Genomic DNA, 11,364 nt, shown 5'->3' with positions numbered 1-11,364 from the left:
TGGTTTTACCCGGTTTTAAAAGCTCGTAGTAAATTGTTATTCATCTTTGAAGGTTTTTTTCTCTTCCACCACCATGTTTGTCTTCGACATCGGAATCACCATTTTTAAAACGTTGAAACCACTCCCGACACGTTCTTTTACTCAGAGCAGCATCACCGTAAGTTTCTGAAAGCATTCGATGCGCTTCAGTTGCATTTTTTTCGAATTGTAACAGAAAAGTAAAACTTCCCGCAAATGGCGAGAATTGGGCACATAAACAGATATCTATGTATTTTGACCAGCCTCAGCCGGTACAGCCACCTATCGGAAAACGGCGGAAAGTTGTACACCTGATATCATAGAAAATATGTATTGTTTTGCATAAAAAATCTATATCTCCTATATCTGTTTTGTTGTTTGTTGAAATTTCTATAATAAATCGATCCTAATGAATTATCTTTTAATAATTCTTCATATCTCCGTAAGTCATCGTCGCACTCACTAGAATATTCAACGAGGAAAATCAACACAATACAGATAAATCTGTATAAATGGGCTCTCTGGCTCTGTATTTTGTTTTTAGTAGGGCTAATGCCTAAATAGTAACAATTTCTTTTCTGTTTTTTTTTTTAAATTTACGACATTAACTTTACAGTTAAGAAAGGTAACGAAAATTACCCAAACATTTTTAAACATCGAAATGATTCCAAACTCGTCATAAATGTATCGTGTGTTGTCTCATAGTTGGCATTAATCCCTTTTTAAGAAGAATGACATTTTGAACCTGAGAGTGTAATAGTGCAATGTTTTGTTTTGATTGCTGTCGCCATTGCTAATTTATAGGATGAATAAAGGACCAACGATAAAATGAATAAAAATCCATTGAGATGAAACTATAGGAGCAGAGTAGTTAGCATATCAAAAGTGCTTTTAGCGGGCTTTTGAATACTAGTTTGTTTTCCAACAAATATGAATCAGCTCCCAATGTGAAGCAAGGCGAATTAAGCAGAAATATGAAATAATTATAGTGATTTTAGTGGCTAAATCTGGTTCTTGAGGTAACGTCCCTACAAATGAGATGAAATAGGGAGCAGTTACCCTATAATCTATTTGAATGAAAATTCGGCAAGCATTTCCTTTTTTTTGCTAGATGAATTATGCAATTTATCAGATTAGTAGATTTAGATTTTAAGTAAGTATTTTGGAGGTTGGTTGTAAAATAAGAAGCCGTTTTTACTTCGATTTATTCTCCTCGTCTGTTGCTCGTCAGCGGGAATATTTCTAGTAAGGTTTTATCAAATTTATCGTTTTGGGAGACAGAAATAGAATGAATTACACACTTTGTTTTAGTGCGATTCTCAAACACGTCCAATGGGTCAGAGTTTTGCTGATCTAGCTTAAAACCCTGAAAATCGAAATAAATAATAACTTTATCGTTCACTGTATATTCTGTGTTTGTTGAGACAGAATTAGAATTTTGTTCCAAATGATTTTCGTACATTTACCTTGATATCTCGAAAACAAATGAACACGACAGCTCCAAACCTTCAACATTATCATAGCAATCAATTTTCAAAATTTTCAAAATTTTCGAATTTTTTTAAACGCACTCACAATTTTGGTATCACTCTAGATTTTACATCAAAAATAATTCATTTATGAGTACATTACGCTGTATTTTTTTCAGATTTTTCAAAAATGTGGACGGGTATAATATTACCCTTTAAAAAAATCAAACGAAAAACCATGCGTCTCCATCAAGTTATCATCAGATGGAAACGCATGGTATTTAGTTCTAATATCATATATCACATGCCCTTAGAACTAAATACCATGCGTTTCCATCTACAACTTGAGTTCAGGGCTTAAGAAAGAATTTTCATAAAGAAGTACCGGTGAGAGAAACATGAATCAGAACAAATGAATTGACAAATATTTAGGTTTTAATATACGGTTTTAAGTTTTTATTTATGACCTTATAAGTCATTTGATTTTTCCTTGTATAAAAATCGTTATCGACTCTTCAATTATTATTAAATCGATGTTTTTTACTGAATGTTAAAAAAAACTTATTTCCAAGGCGACAAATGTGTTTCTGAACGAAAAAAAATGTTAATCTTTATTGCACTAAAAAAGTTTGTGCAAAACGACGTATAGAAAATAGAACACAAAATCAATGTGTTATGTGCACGAATTCATTTCGTAGAATACCATAACTAACTATTTATTCTACTATTCTGATAACTAAAGCAATTGAAGCAATAAATTAAATTACGATATAATAAACCCAACTTTTCTGAGAATTATAGGCAAAAATATTTCCCATGATATTGTAGGAAACACATGCACATGTTTTTCTGGTGATATTCTCTTACTTTATATCCACTATAACCAAAATATTGCGTTTTTTTTCAAAAATACGTTTATTTCTTAAGGCAATTTACATAAGTTGTTCTTCGCCGTAGCATCACTTTTACATAGAATTTTTATCCTAATATAATACTAATCTAGTCACAACGATTTGAGTTAAATAAAACATATTCTTCTTATTTTGTAAATATCATATTATTTGAACCAAACAATTAACTTAAATTATAAAATAAGCTAAAATTTTTATATATTCTGTTGTTGATTTCATAACCTATTTCGAGTTTGTTTTTATCAGCACATCATTTTTATTAGAATTTTGCTATTGGATGAACAAATGGATGCAGTATGAGTCAGAACTAAGACTCAAAAGGGTCAATTATTAAATTCAAACTTCAATTGTCGTTATGAAATGTTGAAGTTTCATGTAAGAAAGGTCACTACAAGCAAGAATGTCTCGAACAGGGACTTTGAATAGTCTACCTTGGGTACGCAAAGAATTTATTAGTTGAGATCTGACATCACGATACTCCAAAATATTGTGTTGTTGAATGACGCAACAGAACAAACTTTGAAGCCGTTCCTTGTACAGCTTTTAAGCAACGAGAACTTTTTCGGTACGTTCAAGTTTCCAAAAAAGCCTTATACATTCCGCCATTATGTCATTGGGCAAGTAATAATTTTCATACCCTATTAAGCACGTGGTTCGAAATGACGAATCACATGGGTTCAAGCATACATGTGATATCTCCAGACGAAACAACTCGTTGGGCGCCAAACGATTTTATCATCGATCTAGTATTCTTTTCTTCGACGGCCAAACACTTATGCAACTCGTTGCGCGCCAAACACCTATCGATGATCTAGTAAGCATATGCGACTCTTTCAACGGAAAATTCCATTGTCCATACAAAACAATTTCATGGATTCTTTCCACTTTTCCGGTGAATTTTCCTGATTTTTTTGATGTACGAACCCGATGGGAGTAGAAACTAATAAAAAAAAAGAATCATATAAAATCCGTCCTTAAATTCAACGTTTTTTCTGTCCACTGTTGCTGTGGAACGCAGCGTTGATCAGGGCACTCGAAACAAACAAGTAAACCAAACTTTATTCGCAGCGTCAGTCGGTGAAAAAACTTTTAAAGGAACAACCGGATGCAAAAACACTTGTCTCAGAAGAACCGGCTTAGTTATCATTCGTTTTTATACAAAGTTTTTTTTTTGGTCCGGTTCTTGCAAAACAGATGTTTTTAAACGATTTTTGCATTGCTAAATGCGTGTCCGGATTTTACACGCAATGTTTTGATCCGGTCTTTGCTTTAAAAAAAAGGTTTACACGGTTTTTCCAAACTAAGTGGTTTTTGTTCGGTTTGTACAATAAGCATGGGTTTTTGATAGATCACGCGTGAATCGTGTCTTATGTCAATGTCTTACTTGTTCAGTTTGAACTATACTTTAATCATGAATGGACGCTGGCAAAGTTGGAGAAAGATTAACTTTTTAATTGAAAAATTGTGTTCAGTGACGAAGCTCATTTCTGGTTGAATGGCACGTCAACAAGCTAAATTGCCGAATTTGGAGTGAAGACCAGCCATGAGCGTTGCAAGAAATCATCTTTAAACATTACCTTATGTTGATCGTTCTATCGATTGCAATGAATATTTGATCATTTTTTTCAAATTTTTTGTGTTTTTTTAAACCAAACCCTTTAATACTATCCTGTTTCAACAGACTTCGCAGCCGATTCAGAGTGTACAGAACCATTGCATGGCTAGTTGAAAATGAAGTGCTACGAATCCTTCCAGGTCGAGACTCGAACATACGACAATGGAACTAATTTTAAAGGAACTATATTTTCTCTGTTCTGCTGAAACGCACGGAAACGGTTAATTTGTGTTCACTTAACAGCCAAGCGATGCCAAGCAAAAGCCGAACGAAGAAGCTTGAGTCAGCAAAAAAGCACGGGTGCTTGCGTGCTTTGAAGCTTTGCGCTATAAAGAAGACGCATGTTTGCCATAATATTTTGTATTAGAAGCGAAATGGTAGAATTACTTTCGTTACATCACATGAGACAATAAGCAGAGCGTATGCTTTTTCGGATAAGTTGAACAACGAGTACAAATTTTAACATTAGTCGAACGAAAACAAAGTTTATCTTTCCTGTACTGTTGTGATGATTTCTTGGTGAAATTTGACGACTTTTAAGGCATTTTGAATACTCTTATGAATTACTGAACCATTTTATGTTGTGTTTCTTATTGTACTCAGCACGTACAGTTAGGCTCTATTTTCATAACTCCCATATGGTCTAGTGGCTAGGATATCTGGCTTTCACCCAGAAGGCCCGGGTTCGATTCCCGGTATGGGAAATTTTTTGCTGTTTCTGTAAAATGTCGATTTCCTACAACAATTTATTGCGTAGAATTGCTTTCTGCGTGCGAAAATACATTGCTGTTCAAAATATTAGCAGCGCTCATGTATTTGTAATTTAAGTGTTGCCTACTTGGATTCAGTTTGCTTTTCATTAACTTTCTGTATATGCCTACGACTACTAATCACTGATGAATAAAATGTTCGACAATTTTAATTCTGTCGATTACTCTCTGCTGAACCTAAATGCCATTTTCAAAGGTAGACGAATTTTAGCTGTTCTAAAAAAATAGCAGCAATGTCTTACTTTACCATGGGGCGCCTTTTCGAAATTAGTCCTCTCGAAAAGTGATAAGCTTTGGATCGTGAATATCAGTTGTTTTATTTAATGTGCTCAGCAATTTGTGATAGAAATGTCAGTAGTATGATAAAACCACAAAAGAAATTAAAGTTTACTAAAAGGTTCGGTGAGTAAAGAAGATAAAAATGTGATGCTTCATTTTTTCTAGTCTGCGCAGCTGACTATTTCAGTTCAAACCAGAATCCAGGTTCAGAATCTAACTCTTGAGCTCAGTTCTGAGGTTCTGTTCTCAGAATCCAAGATCAGATTTTCTTTTTTATTTATAGAACTTAGTTACTAAACTTAAGTTCCTCGTCCAGAATCCAAGCAGTTTCAGAATTCAGTTTCACAGTTGCAGGTGTGTAACTGAATTCATGAAGTAGATTCTGAAGATTTTTTAACTAAATCCCAGATCTAAAGACTGTCCCAGAAAGTATGGACGCAAAAAAACCGCTGCCATTTCGCAATGGTTCTGAATATGTCAATTTGTATGGCTGCGTCCTGTTGTTTACACTCTTCTCTAACCACTTGTGTAGTTGTTTATTCGTTTTCATTAGTTTGTTTCGAAATGCTGGGACTTTCAGCAGAACAACGTCGAAAAATTGTGTACAAATGATGCACAGAACGCGGACTGTCACTGGTAAAAAAGATAGCAAAAATGGAAGGAGTAAGTGAAAAAGCCGTGCAAAATGCAATCAGGAAGTTCGATGAGGATAACACCTTTGAGCATAAACCGAAAACGGGTCGAAAAAAAGGTCCTGCTAACCCTCAGTTAGATAAACGTATATTGAAGGCGTTCGAGCAAAAGAAAAAGGTTGCAGTCCGGTGGTAGTTCGAAACAAGAAGCATCGATCAGGCCGAGGGTTCGAAAGCTGTACAATACGATTCTTGCTTGGAAATTTGAACTGCATAATCATGGACGACGAAACCTACGTGAAATTCGATTACAAATCCTTTCCGGGACCACAATATTATACGGTGCGAGAAGGGCAAGTGTTAAACCAGTCCGAGACATCGATTGAAGTCGAAAAATTTGGTAAGAAAGCTATGGTCTGGCAAGCAATTTGTAGCTGCGGTAAGATTGCGAAACCCTTCATCACCACTGCTTCAATAAACAGCGAAACAGATCTTGCTTCTTGTCACTACTCGAAATCAACGATAGAATGGTATACTACCAAAAATGTCACTTTCGTCCCAAAAGACATGAATCCACCAAATTGCCCACAACTTCGACCAATTGAGGAATTTTGGGCATTAACGAAGGCACATCTTAGGAAATATTACTTTGGTAGCCGAAACCATTCAACAGTTCGAAATAGATTGGAAAAAAGTGTCAAAACTTGTCGCCAAGAAGTCAGTATATCGAATAAAATTTGGATATCTAACACTTGTGAATTATTTACAGCGAAATCAAAGTGCGTCCATACTTTCTGGGACAGTCTTTAATTCACGTCCAAAGTTCATATTCAGAATCCTAAAACTGGTCGGGAATCTTGAATTCATGTCCAAATTCCAGTTCTATTTTTCAGGTCCAGAACCCAGGTCCCTGGTCTAGATTCCAGGTTAAAAATCCAAGTCCAGAAATCAGATGCAGAATCCGGGTTCTGAATTAAAGTTCAGAACTCTGGTTTCTAGAACCAGAATCCAAGCTCAAACTCCAGTTCCTAATTTAGAATCCAGGTCTAAAATTTATTTACAAAATCCAATTCCAGAACAGATTTGGAATTCTTGTCCAGAGTTCAAATACAGAATTAAGTTGTAGAATTCTGGTCAAGAATCCAGGTACCGAAACCAGACCCAGATTTATTTTTAGGAAACTAGAATTCAAGTCCAGAATCCAGAATCAAGATTCAGGATCCAGGATCAGAGTTTTACTCCGAAGTTTAGTTAAGAATTCAGATCCAGAGTTAATGTTCAGAATTGAGATCCAGAATTCATTTCAAGAATTCAAGAGCAGAGTACAACTTCATAATTCATGTCCAAAATTCAGCTCCTGAGTTCATGTCCAGAATCCAGTTCTATAATCCCTTTCCAAAACCCAGGTCTCCATTACAGGTCCAGAAATCAGATGCAGAACCAAGGTCCTGAATAAAAGTTCTGAACCCAGGTCCAGAACTCATTCCCAGTAGCTAGAACCAGAATCCAAGTATAACACTCAGTTCCTAACCCAGAAATCATTTACTGAATCCTACTCCAGAATACAGAACTAAAACTCATGTCCAGAATTCAGATACTGAATACAGTCCTAGAATTCTGGTCCAGAACCCAGATTCCCAATTCATTCTTAGGAGCAGAATACAAATTTTTAATTCAGATACAGAATCAAATTCTATAATTCTAGTGCAGAATCTAAAATTCTGGTCCAAAATTCATTTCCAGAATCAATATTCAGAATTTAGGTCCAGAATTATGTTTCGAAGCTCAGTTTAGGATTCAGGTCCAGAATCCAAGCCCAAAATCCAGAAGTAAGTCGAGAGTTCAAAATTAGGGCTCAGGTTCATAATTCATTTCCAGAATCCCGCTTTCAAAGTTTTTATTTAACATTATATTTCTATTGAAGCACACTGTCCTAGCTCTAAGATGCCAAAAGTATTTCTTGACTGTACTTAAGACCAGGGCCGGTGAAACATGTTAAATCCAGGTGGATAATTTTGCATACTGCGGAGAACGACTTACTATTTCGACGTATTTCTCTAATCTAATGGAAATGATATTTATCCCTAAAAAGTGCAGTCGTTTTTTAAAATAAAATATTAATTCTATAAAACTTTTCATGAAACGCGTGAATTAGAACTTTGAAGAGTTTTCGGTACCAAGTTTTAAAACAAAATTTTGCATCTAAGGTTTAACCTGGTTTCGAAATCACTACCAATTTTTTTTTTCAATTCAAAGTACCAACCTTCAAAGAACATTTAACATCGATAGCACCACGAATACTGAATCTATCGACATATAAGTGAGGTTACTAATTCATTTATGAAACATGGAAAGAACGAATTCCGTGTGTTGCTAAAACATTACTTTTTAAAGGGAAAAACGCGCAAGCCCTATAGCTATAGCTTGAGAAGTGTTTTCCCCACTAGGAACCATTAAAAATGAAGGTTGGTGGTATTTTGATTTTGAACGTGGCAAAATGAAGCAGTCAATCGGAACAAATTAAGCAAGTTTTGATGAACGTGATGTATGAACGCTAAATCAAAGTTCGTTAGATTAGATATGCTGAGATCGTTAGCACATGAACTGGAAGTTCTTTTACGATCTGGTACGAAAATCTGCGCATAAAAAAATCATCTCCAAATGGATCTCGAACACGGCCGCTCATAATTAACAAAAGTCTGCCGCAATAAAATGGACTGCGTTGGTATGAAACAGTGGACGAAACATGGATCCACTATTTTTATCCGGAGTCATACCAGCATTCAGACTGGGAAAGCCGTGCCATAAGTCAATGAAAACAATGAAAAAATTAAATGAATTGGGCCACGATCTGTTCCCTCATCCACCTTGTTCACAATTACCTAGCCCCCAGCGATTGCTTGTCCTTTGCGGATCAGAAAAAGACACGCCAGGGAAAAAAATTGGCTCGAATAAGACAGTCATCGCCGCAAAGGAAGCCGATGTTTAGACCAGTGACAAATCATTCTATAAGGATGGTATTGAAAAATTATGAAAAGTGCTAGAACGATTGTATGTCATTTGAAGATGATAATGTTGATGAATAAAAAATATCCCTGCACACGAAAGTATGTTTTTTCTGGTTAGTTCCTGGACTGTTTGGACAATGTGTTAGCAACTTTTACTTCTATTCTGAACCACACAGAGCTCAAGTTTATTCTATACAGAATCTTGGTTTGTATGAGTGATTTTCTTAAAAGCGAACACACTCATTGAAACGCAGAAATTTAATGGAAACCGTGAACTTGTATGTATTTGTTAGAAGAAACCATGACAAAGATTTTCGTTACTAACTGAAGTTTCGATCACCAATTATCTGAAATATGATTTTATAGATATAGATTCATCTACCACAATCGATGTGTAGAAATATTTCTAATGCAGTTTATGTAATGATATGGAAAATTTATTAAAAATGATTGAGATATAGATGTTCAAAACCTGAACACTGTTTGTACGGTTCTCAGTATTTTGAATTTGCACACCGGTATAGAAAGCAAAAACGTAGTCATCCGCCCGATTCTCTCGATCCCCGTCCCTGTCTACCATCTTTATTGGAACTAACAAGATCTTTTTTTGTCACTAACTTTTTCGTTCTCCTTTCCCCCGTCTCTTCGCATCTCGATGGCAACTAGTTAGATATCTGTCGTATTAAGACATGCTGTTCCCACATCCCCTTTTTACCTCGTTTTCCCCAATATTTACTTCTCTTTCATTCTCATCAGTAACATTACCATCACCGACAATGGAGAACCGCTCCAGTCGATGACCAGGCTGCGGGCCACCCGCCGAGTATTTACCAACACCATCTGGAAGACTCTCATGCTATATTCAATTCACCGGCCACTGCTGATCGCCACCAGAAAGTTGAATTTTAGAGAATCCGCGAACCCGATACGACATTACCTAATGATACTATTCTAGTTTTAACTCAGTCGTTAATTACGATTAGAAAATACCCTTGGCATCTTAGAGCTTAAGCAGTGTGCCTTAAAATTATATTATATTATTGAAGAAAAAAAACGTAGTCCTACGTCAAAAGATTTTGAGTGATTTTCTTCATGTGAAGATATAGTAGGTGAAATGTGACAAGGTTCATTTCATCATGCAGAAATCTTTTAGTAACTTAACTTTCACTTTTTACAAGAGGAGTCGACCTTAAACATCTGCCGGAAAATTCCGATGAAGGTCGTCTACTATTTACTATTTGTTTATTTGTTTATTTGTTAAAATAATTCATCTGACAAATAATAGACTAAATGAAAGGAAAAAGGTACAAACGATCAATTTATAAAAAAGAAACACTTGATAACTTTCGTTCAAACTTATGCGATGGTTCCCCAAATTCGAACAGAATCTCAACTTTGGAAAATGCACGTATACATGCTGTCATTGGTTCATGTAGTCCGAAAGTAGTACGATGAAATCTTGGTTGAAGTAGACTCATCGAGCGTAGAGATCCCTGAGAAGCACAGAAGTCAAGGGGAGATAACAATTTTGGTAAATCAATATCGCCATTGATTACTTTAGCCACAAGTAACACTTGCTGTATCTTTCTACGTCGCTCTAGTGTTTCCAGTCCAATCAGGCGACAACGGTCAGGATACGGTGGGAGATCCAGTGGGTTCCACCAGGGAAGGTCCCGCAAAGCAAATCAAATAAATCTCTTTCGTACGCGTTCTATCCGTAAATTCCAAACCAGTTGGTAAGGACTCCAAATTAAACACGCATTTTCAACTAGTGGACGCACTAATGAGCAATACAACGCTTTCAAACAATACGGATCCTTGAAGTCCCGACTAATTTTTGAAATAAATCCGAGTTGCTGCGTTGCTTTTCAAATTGAAGTTGATCGGTGTAGATTAAAGGTGAGTTTAGCATCCAACAAAACGCCGAGATCATTGACAAATTCGACTCTAGCAAGCGTTTGTCCATCAATTTGATAGTCAAATACTATTGGATTTATTTTACGATAAAAAGTTATAACTTGACATTTCACGATACTGATTATTAAAAAGTTTCGTCGACACCAGTCTACGAAAATATCTAGAAGCTCCTAAAGATGGGCACAATCTTCAACAGCACGGACTGGCAGGTACAGCTTCAAGTCATTAGCGTAAACCAATCTGCATCCGACGCCAAGTAGTAAAGCAGCATCGTTGAAGAACAGTACAAACAGTAGTGGACCAAGGTTACTGCCCTGAGGAACACCCATTTTATTTCGTGAACAAGAGCCAAGTTGCACACTCAACCATTTACAAACGTTCTCGAAGCGCCTAATCGAGACAATTTTGCTATTAGTATTCCATGATCTATTCGATCAAATGTAGCTTTTAGATCGGTGTAGATTGCATCAACTTGTGACTTTTCTTCGATCCGCGTAATGCATGTCGATGTAAAATCCAGTAGGCTCGTAATCACTGATCGTCCAGGCATAAAACCATGCTGGTCGGTGGATATGTATGTCTTCGTTTGAGATAATATGGAAGCGCTAACTACTAGCTCAAACAGTTTCGACGCTGCCGGCAAACTAGTTATACCACGATAGCTTCGAACATTTAGGCGATCACCACTTTTAAAAACTGGAAACATAAAAGACTGTTTCCAGATTGTCGGGAATATATCATGCTC

At 36.1% G+C, this 11,364-nt stretch overlaps 1 non-coding gene across 1 annotated transcript; it reads left to right on the top strand.

Moving 5' to 3' along the window:
• Window positions 1-4,645: 4,645 nt before the first annotated feature.
• Trnae-uuc (transfer RNA glutamic acid (anticodon UUC)) lies at window positions 4,646-4,717 on the top strand. Its single transcript has one exon. It is a non-coding gene; the product is annotated as a tRNA-Glu (tRNA).
• Window positions 4,718-11,364: the final 6,647 nt, after the last annotated feature.

The sequence above is a fragment of the Malaya genurostris genome, chromosome 3 (assembly GCF_030247185.1).
Source record: "Malaya genurostris strain Urasoe2022 chromosome 3, Malgen_1.1, whole genome shotgun sequence".
In the NCBI taxonomy this organism is placed as follows: domain Eukaryota; kingdom Metazoa; phylum Arthropoda; class Insecta; order Diptera; family Culicidae; genus Malaya; species Malaya genurostris.
The sequence above is the reverse complement of the archived record's forward strand: the minus strand, read 5'-3'. Positions and strand labels throughout refer to the sequence as shown.